The following is a 15,270-nucleotide window of genomic DNA, read 5'->3' on the forward strand; positions in this document are numbered from 1 at the left end:
CTACTGCATCGGCTGAAGCAGTGGCAGAACCGTATGATACTGGTATGTGTGGTTGGTTTCAATAGACGTCTCCGTTTTATAGTCTTTTTCTGCTCAACCAGCACTTTGCAACAACACAACTGTTTCTGAAGTGACTTTCAGCATGTTTTCATAAGAACGTCTGGCGTTTACATTTTAAAGGGATAGTTCACTTTGAAATTAAATTTTGATATGTTTTAGCTTACCTTGCGCAGACTAAAGCAAGAACGCGCAAATGTCACAACAGGAAAAACGCATGCGCCCTCGGATCAGTCAGACGTAGTGGTGTACAAGAGGTAAAACAATATAAATACTGTTTGTTTTCTCACACAAACCGCTCGTTTCGTGTCTTAGGCCATCAGTGTGTACTTACGACGGGGGATTGTTTCATTTGGACTTCTCTGTGTATGCTCTTTGAGGTGGTGACCATAGACCTGCATTATGTGAGAAATAGACAAGAACGGTTTGACCTAAAATGATCAAAATTGAAACTACTGGGGAAACAAATACTCCTACATCTCGGATACCCATGAGGTAAGCTAAAACATATCAAAATTTAATTTCAAAGTGAACTATCCCTTTAAGTGGCATTAGAAAGTCACAAACCACGCAAAATACGATCAGAGCAGTCTCTGCGATTTCCAGAAAAGCGAAAAATTTAATGTGATTTTTGGACATTCAGACTTGCTATATCTGATCGTATTTCAATCGGATATGCACAAAAATGGGAAAAATTGGAATTGGAAGTCTGAATTAGGCTACTTTTTATTTTTATTTTTTTTAAGTGAGTGTTGGTACATTTTACCAGTATTTACCATACATCCAATACAACCATTTAAATATGAAGAATTTCCAAATAAAAGCCTTTTTTCTAAAACATCTCAAAAATGGGGTGGTTGAAAATCAGGGTTGTCTTATATTCTGAACAATACCATATTTAAATGTGAAAACTAAATAATTCTGGAAACTACTGAAGGACATTAATAATTATCCACTTTCACTGACTTACTTTCATAATAAATGCCCCTAATTTCACAGCCAAATATCTTTTAATCCAATGAAATCCCAACGTATAAATTCCACCCTATATCATATACTGTTTTTGCATAATGCATCTGCAAAGTTGCAATGCTCATAACCATTTCTTCTTCTCAAAAACAGAAGAATAGTGAAACAAAGGCTAGGTTTCTTTTCAAAAAGACAACAGTGCAATCTCTGACAGAAAAAAGAACAGTTCAAATGTTTAATTTCTGTCAGAGAATGTTTCTAATTGCTGTTTTCTGCCATCTGAGTCTTGGAAAGAAAATAAATGCACACAGAACTAGAGCAGCAGGGCAGATTTCCACTGACGCCGGTGCCAAGGGGATGCCACGGCAGAAGACTCTGTCAAGCTCCGGCTGTAAAGAGCAGCAGGTGTCTCAGTGAAGGGCTGAAGGGGCATCGCTATATTTCCATCACACCAGATGTGAGCGCCGATGACTGAGAGTATAAAGGTGAAATCAGAGGGCAAACAACATGATAATATAGCTCACTGTCTGTATCTCCCTGTGCATTCATTCATTAGAGCACAACATAACCCTTTCATCATTAATAAGGATTAGTTTAACACGATTTTGAGAATGGATTTGTTGTGGTTTTAATATCTATGATGAACTAATTGCAGATGCAGTCTACATTAGTTGTCCTGTGGGATTAGTGAGATTTCCATGTATAGCGATAACGCAATGCTAAAACACTGTAAATAAATCATATATTTCTATTAAAAAATGCTCATCCATCTAAATATGAGAAAATCCTTTGCCTGCCAGCAATGGGAAGAGGAATAAAGTCGGTCTCATAAACAACTGCTGTGAGAAATCAATGCTGGGTCGCTATATGGCCCATAGCACTGGATTCATTGACATTATAGAGTGTCCTGTTGGTTTCTAGTTAATGCTGCATAAACATGCTTGTGTGCATCTTCGTAAATTCATTTTTCAGATATTTGGTTCATTATAACATAACTACTCAATAAAACAGCACTGAATGAATAATTTTTTTTGTAATTTGCATTCACCCCTATATTTGTGAATCATCATATTATCAGAAATACAGCCCATTCTGCATCAATGTTTACAATTAATTATCATCTTGACTGGTTGTTTTGGATATTAACCAAGTTTATAATTGTTGATTGTTTCTTAATTTTCTGCATTTGCTCTGTTGGAACCCAAGAACAACAAATGTTTTTTTCAACACATTAGGCTGATATAATTTTACGCGTCGAAGCCGTCTAGTAAGTTGGCTCTAAACTCAAGCTTGGCCAGAAGCATCAATCGACCCATCTGTATTTCCCGGGGCACCAGTGGCAAATGTTCCCCCTTTAGCAAATAAGAAAACAAGCTAGAAAAGCAACACTGGCATCTGGGATGTTTGTGCACTTGCTGCGAGTAGATACCATTAAGCTGTGTGTCAATCAGAATGCCACAAAACCCACCCATCAATTATGTGAACTTGACTTGAGATTGCGCTGTAAATGAGTTAATGTTCAAATGTTTCTTATGATAAACAACTGCACATTATTAAAGTCTTGATACAAACCAGACCTGTAAACCCCCGTTCACAGTGCGACCTGAACCCATCCACTGTAGTGATGTTCATTACAGTTGTTACTAGGGCAACAAAACGTCAAAGTCTCCGAAAGTCAATCCAAATACTATATAAGGGCAAGAAACAGTATGCATTTATGTATTATATATATTAATGAAACAGTGGGCGAAAACTACCAGAATGACCTGGTACTTTTGCTAAGATTCTGAAATGTGCATCCAGTGGACACTTTACTATCCCATGAGACCAGGCTCTGTGGATGGCAATGCAACTGATGCTGATGGGTCACATGAAAATGACCACATGACAAATGTAGTAGCCTAGATCTGGATTACATTCATACTATACAGACCGTGCATTTATACATACTCTGGTGAGTGTAGCTAACACCATGTCTACACTTGACGCGACCGTTGAAGCGCCACATCGCACCATGCTGTAACATCTAAAAGCTGTCTACACTGGATGCAACAAAGTGACCGTTTATAATGGGTTATATTGTCTTTTGTCTCGTCACATCACGACTCATTGCATCGCATCACGCCGCTCCCGTCAGGTGTACACAGTGATAGATGGATATGTAAATATGTGCTGTGCACTTTCCACTCAATAACAAAATAAACAACAAAAATGACAGCGGTAAAAAAGCAATAGTTAGGAAAGCATCTGATCATGCCGATGTGGATATGTCTGTAAAAGCTCTGCAATTTGGCATAGGGGTGTGCACGAATATTCTATCTGTAATTGACATTCGAAAGCTAAAAATACTATTCCAATTTTACTGCGTTGATTTGCTGGCTGTAAATGCATTGGATCTATGAGAAATCCCTCTAAATCTCGCAGTTATAACTAAATCCACTGCATGGCGCTGCGGAGCGGGTAAATAAGTTGAGTGTATTTGATCACAATGTCGTCGTCTACCTCGCGATGTGTTTGGAATTACTTAGATGACAATTGAAAATGATCTTACAAAATGGAGTTACTTTTGATAAGATCAGTTAATGAAACTGGGTTATCATAATATCTACTCCAGAACAACGAGAATCACATGACATCCAAACACCAGCCGAAGGAGGAAAAAGCATCACTGCATTCACGAGTGCGGGTAAGCACATCTGCACCCCGAGTGAGGGCGAGATATATTATGATAGCATTAGCAACAATGTTCTCGAGACAACTGCTTCCTTTAAGTTTCGTTGAGGGTTTAAGAACAGAAAACAATTAAAGTGCTTCAATTAAAGGGTCCTGAAACCCCCCTGCTGCAGCAGTGTTTTTTCACACCTTCGATTTGAAAAGGCTTGTTAAAAGGGGAGTGGTCGACTGTGAAAAGGTGGGATGGTATTGTGTGGAAAGAGGGAATGGTTTGCATAAATAGGGGAGTGTCATTAGGTGCATTAAGATTAGCAATCCCAATAGCAGCAGTTACAGCGGTTCTGAGACATGTTCTTGGTTCACGTTGGCATAGTTTAGGCTACCACAGTGAGATTAAATGAGGGATGAGTACAGCGAATGAGAGAGCTATGTGGCGTGCAGCAGAGATCGCAAATCATTCAGCTCTTCATATTCAACCCAGCATAATTCAGTGAGAAATGAAAATAAATGTTATTCTGCATGACGAAATATTTTGCAAACGTGATAAAACTATATTTGTCCAAATATGCACGCTGTTTGGCAAGATGAACAACGCGCCGACGTGATAAGAGAACGTGAACCACCCAACATGCGATGAGATAGAGATGTGTAATTCTAGATCAGGGTAAAAGCGAAGGTGTTTGAGGCTAGTCTCAACCGCGCATCTGAAGCACAGAGCGACGCGCGCTGGGTTGCCGTGACGATCCGCGCTGTCTAACACTCGGCAGCTAAATCTATATCTGTCCAAATATGCAGCACACTGTTTCACTAAGAGCCCGAACACATGCGGTTTAGTGCATGGCAGTGACCACAAATAAAACGGAGAGGACGTGGCTTTTGTTCATTAGCCTACAGATTGGTTATTTTGCACTCCTGACATAGATAGTCAACGCTTGCAGGTTCGGCGTGCGATTCCTCAGGTGAATCTTACTTTACCGAGCCTTTGTAGCAAAGGCTTCCACAGACGGCGCCGGTTACAGCTCGCTCGGCGCCCTTACGTTACTTCGTATCAGCACAACGCCTAGCTTTCCTCCGTGACTTTTCCGCACGCTGCTTCCAAAACTTCCCCACCATATCTCTACAATAATGATGGAAGACGAGCCTGACAGAAGTGACTGTCTCATGCATATTAACTGAATTATCTTGTATGCATACAACTGCGCAGGGATTGGACTGAATGAGCTTTATGTCATGAATATATATCGAGAATCGCTCGGAGCGGTCGACGTCAGCATGTGCCCAGCTGCCCATACTTGGGCCGAAAAGGCCGTGCCGACGTCAGCATTTGTGACGTTGCTCCGACTAAGCTTTTCAAACCGGAAGACAGAAATCGCTCTGAAAAATGCAAAAATAACTATTTTCACATATGAATACCATTAATGAGTACCCTTAGTGTTTTCAATGATGTGCAGCCTATACATATCTGTTTACATCTCAAAAAAAGTGTTTTGGGGTTTCATGACCCTTTAAACTTCACTTAACCGTTATCTTTGTCTTCGCAACGTCTGTCATTGGCACGTTTTCTCACCCGATAATAATATCATCATCCAATATTATCGTTTCTCTCAACATGAAAATGAGAAACAATACAAACAGGACAACGACAACCATAACTTATACCGACTCGTGTGTGTGTGTCTGTGTGTGTGTGTACGTTCTGCACAATATAGCTAACATAGCGCTCTGATTTCTTAGTGGGGTTTTTTTTCGCTCGCGCTGCTTGAGCTTATAATGCTTTTGTTCTTTAGGCTTTTTTTTTTTTACACATACTGTTTAATGTTTTAAAACCATATATAATGTAAACGTGTTGTGTACATTGCCTAAATCATAAGCTTGTTCAGAAATGGTGACGACATGTTGATAAAAAAAAAACGTCTCTCATTTTCTCAAAATACCTCATTTAAATTAACGAATATTCGAATATTCTATTTTTATGAACCCAAATATTCGAATACAATGTTTTGGGAAAATGCCCATCCCTAATTTGGCACTATCCAGTCAATTCACGTCTTGTTTATTTGGGCCCATATACTACTTTATACAACATACTGCTTTAAAGCAAGCAGCTTTACAGTATTAAACATGAAGCACACTGTTAGTTGTGCTTTCATTTAGAATTACAACATCAATATCTATTTCCTATTAAGCAGCTTTCCAGTTTGTTCATGTTTCTACTCATATTTGACCTCGACTGACTGAACAGAAGAAATAAACCTGAGATTTTCACGCCAAAGAAGGCGGAGCCTTTTAAATTTAAAATTAATTTACAATTTTGGCATTGGCTGATTCAAATTCAGTTTAACAGGGCTTATGTTTAGAAGTGGTTTAATGTTTGAGGAATTTAAATCTCTTTAACTCCAACTAAAACAAAACACATTTGCATTTGCGAATGTTTGTTGGTGTAGTAGCTCAAAATTATTGATAATTGCAGTCACAATAATATGTAGTATAAAAATATTAATGTAGTTATTTTACACTGTGTAATTTAAGATGTGCATTGTTTTATTTATTAATAAAAATATGTATAAAAATTGTCCTTAGTTATTCGAAAATGATTTTCAAAAAGACTCCCAATGGCGAGGCATTCATCGCAGTTTTTTGTCGTCCCATTGCTAATGTGCACAGGCTACATCTCCAAGATGTCTTTTAAAGAGCGCTTTATCTGAAAAACAGTTGTGTCTTACTAAACATCTAATAATCATCATTTAAAAATCAGTTAATAAATTTTAAAGTCATTTTCTACAGGAAACATGTATTGCAGATCAAACACTAAAAAAAATGCATCTTACAGATGAAAACAGACATAGACGTCTCCAAAATGTGTTCTGTCAAATAAAGTGAAATAACTTCAGTGGACTCAAACACGCACAATTTTACATTTATTCTGATTTGTTAAAATGGTAAATTATTAGCCATTTATCATAGGAATAGAACCCAAATGTGTCTACGGAAACGTGCTAACAATTTAGTAAGCCTAAATTCTTAAGGATTTTAATATTCGAGTTTTTAGTTGAGCAGGATTGACTGTAGGTATGCCATGCCCTGTCATACAATTCAAACGCGATTTTACGCAACATTTCTGCGGTCCTCGGGCATCTGACGGAGTTGACTCTCGTAAAACCAGTTTCACCAGACTGTCTCACATTAGACAAACTTGCAATTTAGTCATTTAACAGACATAACGGATCGACCTCGCATTAAGCTCGACATAGGCTATCAGTTGCACTAAACTAACGTGAGCTCAAAGTTTAGATTCCCGCGGAGGCTGAGCATGCAAAATTCGGTAACATTATAATATCAATATCATAATATATTGCTGAAGAGCGAAATAATTTGGAGGACGAAATTATGCAACATCGCCTGATGTTTCGCATCCAGTGTGACGAACTCCGGTGGGCTTTGACCAGCTTCCCTGTGTCATGTTTGATGTAGAAGTGCTCCGTTGTAGAACACGAGCACAAAAAGAAGAAATAACGTTACAGCAATACGCGCTTCAACCTCAAGATTTCTATATGCAACCGCAAACTCAAAAGATGCCTCACGTGCAAACGGCGTCTGTGAAGCACATTATAAGCTTCATATAATAACGGGAGATGGGTGGCTTCCACGGTCGCCAGGGCAAAGTCATCATTTAAATGAGCCAGCATGCATCAGCAGACTTATTTACCTCACAGAATGATCACAATCCACTGGCGAATGTGTCTCCAAAAAAGCAGCTCGAGAATCCCTTCTCCGGCCCCAAGTCCCTCCGTCCACTCTTATCCAAGTCTGGCAAACGTTGAGCAAGAGACTGACAGCAGCGGAACCCTCCGTGAAGTCTCCGGTTGCACGAGCGAACGAGTGGGCGGGACCTCGAGCAGTTCAGTTTTTCTACACCATCGGTAATTATTTGAGGAATCTGGCGCATCTATTGTGACTGACGGGCATTAATGCTTGCTTAGATATAGGCATCAGGAGACTCGTGTGTGATTTATGGTTCATGTTTCCTGCGCCATGTATTGACCTGCTGTTACTAGGCTGTCTTCTTCCTCCCTGTACGATTTTTATGTGCTCTAGTAATATTTCAACTATATTTTTTAAATACAACTATATTTTTTTTAATACCCCACAACATTAAGAACATATGTGCCATTTTACCTCCAACAAAACATATCCCACTTTAATCCCATGCATTAAAAGTCTATATAATAAGAAAAAAATCTTTATCTGAAATGGACACTTTATCTTATACATATTATGGACACAACTGAAGTTGTCTGAATATAAAGCATACAACAGCTATCTATTACTTGTGTGCACGTTACATAATTACAAAATATAAAAATAGCTACATCAAAGTAAATTGTCATATTTATTTTAATATTAGAATATTTGCAAAATTATATAAGCTACACTCATGTATTTGTTTCACTGGGATGGCTCTTTGCCACCAGCCTGCCACCATCAGGAGCCCTTTTGCAATGACTTCCAAAAAATGACCATATGCCAATTTGGATGAAATTAATGCACTTATTAATCCATATTTGTGTATTAATTTAGTTTTGTTTAAAAAAAATATTTGTTCAGCTTTTGAGCACAAAATGTACCCCCCTCAATAAATATTGCAAAATATAAAATAATGATATTATTTGGCTGCATTGCACCTCATTGTTTAAACAGCTGAATGATTTCACTTCTGGTTAATGTCATCTCATAAGGGTGGACCCCACATTTCTATGGCCAAAGATGACGGGGTCTAATGAAAAGTGAGAGACACAACTAATGTGCTCATTTTTATTAGGTCATTTTAAATGGACTAAAGTCCCCCTTTTAAAATAGCCAATAGTGTTTTGTTTATATCACAGCTCGCCCAGAGCCGTTTGCAAAGTCATATTTGAAAGCCACAGTCTAATAGATTGAGATTTAATATGAAACTGTTACTAAAGCAAAACAGTGCACGTAAGTGTGTACTTTATGTTGGTGTATGGCACCAGTGTTGTCTTTTCTACTCATCGGTGCTGTTTCTAATGCCAAATCTGTCTAACCATCTCCTCCTAAATGGGTCTGATACATTTTGTGGTCTGTGGCGACTTGCACACGATCCTCTCTGTGCTATCGTGTCTCTGGAACAGAGCACACTGGGTGCCAGAATTAATTCACCCCAATGGAAAGCATATTTACACTGTCTGAATCATTCCCTATCGCCCATATAGTGCATCGTGTGCCATTTACCATAGAAACTATTCATTTTGTGAACAAGTGACCGATTTCAGCCGCAAGTTCAGCATCTATTTATAAAGTAAAGGGGCCGGTATGCTTTTGATTGGACAAAAAATCCGATGAGAAGCTGAAGTGCAGACTAGTGATGTCATCAAAATCACTGATCCATTGGCTGAAGTGAGAGACTAAGTTTTGAAAGCTTATGTCTTCTAAATGTGAATTTTGTCATTGTTTTGGAGCAGACCAGCTTATAGATAACAGTAAGGCTAACATATTCATTCTTTCACTTAATTATATATATATATATATATATATATATATATATATATATATATATATATATATATATATATATATATATATATATATATATATTATTAGATAAATAATGCACACCCGAGGTGGTAATGCATCCACAACGCGAAGTGGAGTGTGCAACAATTATTCAGCTTACGGGTACCATGCCTCAAAACATTGTTCAATTTAAGTATTTCAAGATGTTTGTCAGGTTTTTGTCCTTAAAGGGGTACTTCAGCGTTGGGAAGATAAATCTGTATATAAACTGGGTCATTAATGTAGAGACTATTAATTCTAGACTGACAGAAAATGTATTTTTGTCTCATGGGGATGAAAGACAACAATTCCCAGAATGCTTCACTGCCCTATGAAGCCATTCCCAAAGCCACCGCTACTGGATTACTGTGACTGAGTTGGAGAACAGACAATACAATTAAATACTGAACGTGTCTGTATAATGAGTGAGTCGCTGCACGAGTGTCACAGCACAAACGCTGTAGGAGTCAGATTACATTTACTGTTATGATTGAGCTCTCGTGATGACAGCTGAGGTAATCGCGACTGAGGTCGTGGCATATACATTCAGAACGCGTGTTCAGTCTGGCGCATTTTCAGTTCATGCATTTGGAAGCTTAAATTTCATGGAAATTAATTTGAGAAGTTAAAACACTTACAGTGCTCAGCATAGCTCCGTTTAAATGAATGCCTGAGGCTGCAGCTGTGAGCTGAGCGCTGTGAGTGCGATTCCCCATCCCCCATGTGCGAGTTGAAAACATGCGGAATTAGCTCCCTCTGCTGGCTGTAGTCTTTAGCCTTTGGTCAAAAAATCCTCCAATGACGCAAATTTTGCCAATTTGCATCATCTGAGGAATTTTTCTCAGGGGGATTTTCGTCTCAGGGGGATATGGGGGGGGGGGGGTAACTCCAGGGTTTTTACTTATGCTATGCTATGCCGTATGCTAATCACTGAAGTAACCCTTTAAAGGAACATGCTGACTTTTTGGGACTTTAGCTTATTCACTCTGTCCCCCAGAGTTAGAGAAGTCCATACATACCATTCTCATCTCCGTGCGTGCCATAACTCTGTCTGAAGTTATTTTAAGAAAGAGGTTCCTCAAAGGTTCTTTGGGGAATTAGAAATGTTTTTTCATGGTATCATTGTGAAAACGCCCTTTTGAAACCTTTGTTTTGACGTTGTATTAATGTCTTAATTCTGCACAACTGCTTCTGAAAGACAGAGAGATGATTGCCGCCCAAGAAAGCCTCTTATCTAATATCTAATTTTGTAGAATGGATCTGATCCGATCTGATATCTGATATTTCGCCTTTCCCATGTAATTTAAACATTTAGAAAGAAATCATTTAGCAGAATGAATGGTGTCCAATAAATTAAGTTTTTTGTTTTTTATCTCTTTAACTGGATGGATGGATGGATGAGCAGATTCAGTGCATCACATCTCAAGAATTCATGTTTACCAAATCAGACAGACGTTGTCTCTTCACTCGGCTTCACTGCAGCCAGTGCAACATGCCACATTTTGGAAGAAACGAAATCCAGCGGCTTCAAATTGTTGCAGAGGAAAATCATTTTCTTTATGACTTCATTTTAACACTCAACAGCTGTGGTTATCAACGCTCCAACATAAAAAAAAATAAAAACAGATTATTAAAAAAAAAAACATTTTGGACATCATGAATTCTGCTGCTTTAAAAGACGGCTTGAAAGGAAAGAATCTAGGATCCAGTTTTCTAAGCACCAGGATAGTAATAAAGCTCATTATATCAAGATTTTCTGTCTAAGAGCCTGTTAAAGGTTATTCTAATCACCACTGCTTGAAACCCACAGCCAAAGATTTGAGGTGCTCCATTTTTCTCCATGATTACTGAGAGACAAATGCACATTTTCTCTTATTTAAGTAACTCCCTCAGCTGTCTGGGGCATAATGAAAGCTCTCCACTTTTGTTGCCATGGTGAAAACTATAATTCCTGCCACTTTTGATATCTGAGGTTTTAAAAACCCTTTCCTGCACTTGAAAGTTGTAAAATTCCTGTCCGAAGCCAATCAGCTAGAAGCCATACAATAATTTCACTCAATTTTCTTCCTTCACCGATATGTTTCTGCCACAGAAGTCTTTGCAGTCGTGTTGTTTACTTATTATCATTATTTTTTACCTAAATGTACACAGAGGATCATAGGAATATTTGAGAATTTCCAAAAGAGCTATGAGAGAGAACTTCACATATGTGGTCTTGAAGTCTGCTAATTTATTCAGTTGGTATATCCTCTTAAGAAGTCAAAACAAGCACTTAATGATCCATCATTGAATAAATAATATTCTGGATAAAAACAGTCTTGTCTGCTTGCAGTGAGACCCAAATCAATCAACCATCACCGGAACAAACACTGGCACACACTGCCTAAACATAGCCTAGTGTTGCCAAGGAGAAGGTTCCTCCACATGCCGCATGCGCTGCGAACATCCCCAGTGCTTTCCATGATTAATACATTTCTCCAATTACCAGTCGCTCTTATTGAGACAATTGTCATCACAATTCACAAAGCTGCTTTCATAACCAATTCATCTCAGCAGGCTCACATAGATAATCTTGCACGGCAACATTTATGCATGAAGAATACTTTGATTTCATTATAATATTCTGACTCCTATATGTTATACACTATATTGCCAAAAGTTTTGCGACCCCTGCTTTAACATGCATCTTTAATAACATCCCATTCTTAATACGTAGGGTGTAATATGGAGTTGGCCCACCCTTTACAGCAATAAAAGCTTCAGCTCTTCTGGGAAGGATTTCCACAAAGTTTAGGAGTGTGTTTATGGGAATTATTGACCAATCTTGTAGAAGCACATTTGTGAGGTCAGGCACTGATGCTGAATGAGAAGGCCTCACTCTCAGTCTCCACACTAATTGATCCCAAACTTGTTTTATCGGGTTGAGGTCAGGACTCTGTGCAGCCCAGTCAAGTTCCTCCACACTAAACTCGCACATCCATGTCTTTATGGACCGACACTTTGTGCTCTGTTCTTAAGATAATCTGAAGGCAACATGGAGTTTGGAGATATGTAGCTATAGGCGCTGCAGAAAGTTGGCGACTTCTGCGCACTGTGCGCCTCAGCATGCGCTGACCCCGCTCTGTGGTTTTAAGCAGCATACCATGCTGAGTTGCTGTTGGTCCCAAACTAACAGTTGAGTGTGGAATATTTAGTAGTGAGGAAATTTCACGAATGGACTTATAGCACAGATGGCAACCTATCACAGTACTATGCTTGAATTCACTGAGCTCCTGAGAGCGACCCATTCTTTCACAAATGTTTGTTGAAGCGTCTGCATGTCTAGGTTCTTGATTTAAAGGTCCCGTTCTTCGCGTGTTTTCGAAGCTTTGATTATGTTTACAGTGTGCAATGTAACATGTTCATGTTTTGCGTGTAATAAAACTCAGTATTTTTCACACAATTTACTTATCTGTACAGCGCTGTTCCCTCTGTCCTAAAAACGGCCTGATGATTTCTTGTTCTATGAAGTCCCTCCTTCAGAAACACGTAATGAGTTCTGATTGGGCCAGCGCTTCCCGTGTTGTGATTGGACAGCAGCTTAGCGCACTTTGCCAGGAAAGGTCCCGCCTCTTACCATAACGGGGAGATGCAAGCGCTAAATGCGCGCGCTTCTCCACGTGGGAAAGCAACAAGACCACGCCCCCTATTTTGCGTGTACTTGTGGGCGGAGGGTTAGTCAACAAACGGTTCTAGTGACGTCATTCCTGAAGGAAGTGCAGGGCTGTAGTCCAAACCGGCCGTTCGCTGTAGGCTTTGAAAAGGAACTTCTGTTAAATAAAATATCACGCTTGGCATTGAACTTTGAGCTTTATAATTTTACAGGTATTATTTATTCTCTAACAGCAACATTACACACTAACTAAAGTTTGAAAGATCCAATCGCGTAGAACGTGACCTTTAATACACCTGTGGCCATGGAAGTGATTGGAACACCTCAATTCAATGATTTGGAGTGGTGTCCCAATACTTTCTGCAATATATATATAATTTTTTTATAAAATATATTACAATAACCTTGTAGGAAATCATTCAGGCCCAATCTGCAGACTTGTTTTGCAATTTGCAGGACAAACTGGGTGATTCTGAAGAATAGCTTTCAATATGCATTTAATATAGCTAAAAGCACAGCACTCACAAATTAACACAAATTAACCAGAAAATGTATCCTTATTAACAGTGTTGGGAGTAACGCATTACAAAAGTAATACATTACAGTAACTTATTACTTTTTGCTGTAACGCAGTAGTGTAAGGCATTACTAATCAATTTTCAGTAATATTTTACTCGGTACATTTCCAGTAACGCTTGCGTTACCCCCCCCCCCCCCCAAAAAAAAAAAAAATACAATAAAACGAAAAAGGAAAAGGAAAAAAAGGCGTGATACATTAACGCATGAAAAATGCAAGTTATTACCTGTTCGTGGTCATTCAATAGCCGCGTGTGGTGTCCAGGTTAGTAATTAAATACTAAATGACAGCCTCTGATATATTTTTGTATAGCGATTTACTTCATTTTCCTTCAATTCAGTACTTCAATTCAGCTCCCTCTTGCTGGTGTACATTTGGATATTGTGTGACATAGTCCAGTGAAGGCGTAGCCTACGTGTTTATTGCGGATTTTACAGAAGTGCCGCACGCATGATTTCAGCCTCTGTGCTCGCGCTGGCCAGTGGAAAAGTGGCTAAAGAAGGCTCTGTCGTTTCAAAGAATAGCACAACGACAAGCGCGTCGAAGAACGGACGAGAGACGAGGCGCGCTGCTGAGCCAAACTATAGGCCTAATGCCTATACAACACTTGGGTGAAGATGACAGAATAAGACTACTGCACACCGTGACACCGTCGTTTAGATTTTTTATAGTAATACAGTCATTTAGTTCAGTTAGAGAACAGGCCGTTCAAATAAAAACGGAAGCATGAACCAAACATGTGATCTTGAGCTGACAGATGATCGCGGAAGATTTGGTTTCAAAGTAAAATGTAAAAGCGCCTATTAAAGGGGGGGTTTGTCATTGTGTTGTGTATTTCATTAAGAATAATAGGCTAATTTTAAACCGAAACTAAAAATCTGCTTGGCCGCACAGAGCGCGCGTTTACTAACGAGCTGTCATTCACAGTGTGTGCGCGCTGGCGCGTTTTCAGTTCATATGGAAGCATAACTTTATAGGAATTCATTGAAAGCACTCGCTTTGCATCCGCTCCCTTTATTAATGCCCAAGCGGCAGTGCGCATGTTCCTTTCGGTTAGACAGAATAGTGATTTAAAAGCCCAGATATCGGTGTTGTCACCACACTTTGATTAACTGGGGGAAAATGTCTCCACCGTCTCATTCCTACTGTACAGTCGCGAGATGGATGCGCATTGCTTAGTTTATCAGAGATAAGGACAAGAACGTAGGCTAGTCAAATGCAAATGCAGTCAAATACAACCTTTTTCTAAAACCGAAATAACTACGTCGCAACAATAAGAAAAGAACATATGCGCATATTGTCATAACTTAGAGTTTACACAGTTCTGTTGTGTCTATGAACAGAAGCTATTCCCAGATATTGCCTGATAATCACTTTACCTCTAAAATAATACTTATAGCAGAGTTGGATCGTCATGATTTCTTGCATTGTCTTGAGCATTCACTTTTTTGCCAATTCTCTATTGTTAGCCTGGATGGCCCATGTCATTATGCTTCATCATATCGCCTTCTACTGGATGTAAAATGCCCTCTGCCTACATTTTAGAATGTTAAGAGCTACTTCTGAAGTTATTTTGGTGAAAGTAACTCAAAAGTAATACAGGAGTAATGTAACGCATTACAATTCTGAGACAGTAATATTGTAATGTAATGAATTACTTTTAAATACCAGTAATAAGTAATCTATAATATATTGCAGTTTGGAAGTAACTTGCACAACACTGCTTATTAACGAATACATAAGTGACGGAGTACTTTCCGCCGAGTTTTAA

At 38.9% G+C, this 15,270-nt stretch overlaps 1 protein-coding gene across 4 annotated transcripts in view; it reads right to left on the reverse strand.

The window, feature by feature from the left end:
• The window catches only part of jupb (junction plakoglobin b), a 139,909-nt gene that overhangs the window by 94,621 nt on the left and 30,018 nt on the right, over positions 1–15,270 (reverse strand). Inside the window, exon 1 of one of the 4 annotated variants that reach the window (XM_067425895.1) lies at positions 7,406–7,719. The exons of 2 other annotated variants lie outside the window; for them this stretch is intronic. The gene's annotated coding sequence lies outside the window, so the exon portion shown is untranslated. Of the gene's footprint in view, positions 1–7,405; positions 7,720–15,270 lie in introns of those variants that run through there. One more of the 4 variants, XM_067425894.1, reaches the window with a different exon arrangement.

The sequence above is a fragment of the Pseudorasbora parva genome, chromosome 19 (assembly GCF_024679245.1).
Source record: "Pseudorasbora parva isolate DD20220531a chromosome 19, ASM2467924v1, whole genome shotgun sequence".
Lineage (NCBI taxonomy): Eukaryota > Metazoa > Chordata > Actinopteri > Cypriniformes > Gobionidae > Pseudorasbora > Pseudorasbora parva.